Below are 2,359 nucleotides of genomic sequence, written 5' to 3' on the forward strand. Positions count from 1 at the left end.
GGGCGGGGCAGTGCTGTGTTCCTGCTCCAGTGGTTAAGCACTTACTGACTGGGCACGCACGAGCCTGAGTGCGTCTGGGAATGGCCAGGGTGGTGGTAGAGGACAGGAGGATTCCCACGCCCAGGGGAAGGGAGCCTCTGAGGCTGCGACGGCCTCCTGGCACGTTCTCAAACTGGGTCTCGAACTACGGTGGGCAGGGGTCCCACTGGCCACTGCACAGGGTCCCTCCCTGAGAGTTCCCTCCTTCCTCCTCCAGACTCTACAGGACTAGATGTGGGAGCTGGGGTGACCGGGGATCCCCAGGGCTTGGGGGAGGCTCCCGTGGTCTGGACCTGGGGCTGGTAGACCTGGAGAGCAGACAGGCACACTGGGCAGATCTGGGACTCAGCCTGGGGAAGGGACTGTGTCCTGGCCCGCCACCACTGGGGCTTAATCTCAGACCTCTGACCCCACAGCCGGCCACTTCAGCCACAGAAGGAAGTGTTTCACTTGAAACAGCTTTATTGAGGTTGAATTCTCATGCAGTAGCTGATCACATTTAACGTGTTCAGTTAGACTCGTTTGGGTGTTGAATCAGCACCTCCATCCCTACCCCCCAGGTTGGTGTGCACTTTGCAGAATTTCGTTCAAGTGGAAGGCCGCGTGTGCCCAGCATGCTCGTGTGGGGTGCTTGCCGTGTGAGTCCATGATTCCCCTTTGCTGCTGAGCGGGGTTCTGCCACTCCCGGGCACCTCTTGGGGGGTTCTGGGTTGCTTCCAGCTCTTAGCTGTTACAGATAAGCTTGCTGTGAACATGAGTTGGGTAAGCACCTGGGTTTAAGGCTTGGCCGTAGGGCACGTGTGTGTGACTTTGTAAGAAGCCCCCAGGCTGTTTCAGGCCGCTGAGTGGGTTGGCCTCCGCAGCCCCAGAGAATGCGCGTTCCGGCCTGGGTCCTCGTCCGCTGTAGCGGGACTCTCCCGGTGTCGCCTCCATTCTCATTCTCCTTCCCTGATGTTTAATGATGTTGAGTATCCTTTCATGGGTGTGTGTGGCCTTCTGTCTGCTGTCTTTGCTGACACGAATGGTCAGTCTCTTGCCGGTTTTGGACCAGGGCCTTTAACGATCTTGGTCCCCACTTCCCCTGGGGCCCCAGCGGCTGACCTCCTGTCCAGCTTGGTTCTGGCACCACCTGCCCGGGATGCGTCGGATCCCACAGGTTCAGGCTCAGGCCTGCCCTGATGACACCCTTCTCCAGATGTCAGTCCCAAGTGCCTCTGATTGACTGGCTGTAGATTTGGGGTTCCTACAACCCCTCCCCGGGCTTGATTACTTTCCTCAAGCAGCTCACAGAACTCAGGGAAAAAGCCAGTCCCTGAATCACCATTTACCCTAAAAGGACAGGACTCGGGAACCGCCCACTGAGTGGGTCCTGGGGATCGCGTCCCTGCCCTCCTGGGCACCACTCTCACCACCTCTTCACGTGCTCTGCAGCCCTAGGACTCTCTAGACCCAGCCTTCTGATTTTCTCTGGAGGCTTCATGACATGCACTGGCCACTGGCCATTGATCCAACCCCCAGTCCCCTCCCCTCCCTCAGGACTGGGTGCGGGGCTGGAAGTTCCAACCCTCGATTCCTGGTGGGTCCCTGGCAACTGGCCCCATCCTTAGGGACCTTCTCAGAGTCACCTCATTCACACAGTGAAGGGTCACACTATCACAGGAAGTCCCAAGGGTTTTAGGACTTGCGCGCCAGGATCAGGGATGAAGATCAAATGTGTTTCTTATGACAAATCACAGTATCACAGTATTTTTCACTTAGTCCAAGCTCTTTCTGGGGATCCCCTGTGCCCACCAGAAGGGTCTTGTTCAATCGTTCAGTTGTGTCCAACTCTTTGCCACCCCTTGGACTGCAGGACGCCAGGCTTCCCTGTCCTACACCATCTGGAGCTTGCTCAAACTCACATCCATTGAGTTGGTGATGCCATCCAACCATCTCATCCTTGACTCGGCGGTTCCCGAGTTGTCCCCTTCTCCTCCTGCCATCCATCTTTCCCAGCATCAGGGTCTTTTCTAATGAGTCAGTTCTTTGCATCAGGTGGCCAAAGTATCGGAGCTTCAGCTTCAGCATCAGTCCTTTCAATGAATATTTAGGACTCATTTCCTTTAGGATTGACTGGCTTCATCTACTTGCAGTTAAAGGGACTCACAAGAGTCTTCTCCAACACCACAGTTCAAAAGCATCAGTTCTTCAGTGCTCAGCCTTATGTTCCAACTCTCACATCCATACAGGACTACGGGAAAAACCATAGCTTTGACTAGACAGACTTCTGTTGGGAAAGTTATGTCTCTGCTTTTTAATATGCTGTCTAGGTTGGTCATAT

Source organism: Bison bison, unplaced genomic scaffold (assembly GCF_000754665.1).
Source record: "Bison bison bison isolate TAMUID 2011002044 unplaced genomic scaffold, Bison_UMD1.0 scf7180017854906, whole genome shotgun sequence".
NCBI lineage: Eukaryota > Metazoa > Chordata > Mammalia > Artiodactyla > Bovidae > Bison > Bison bison.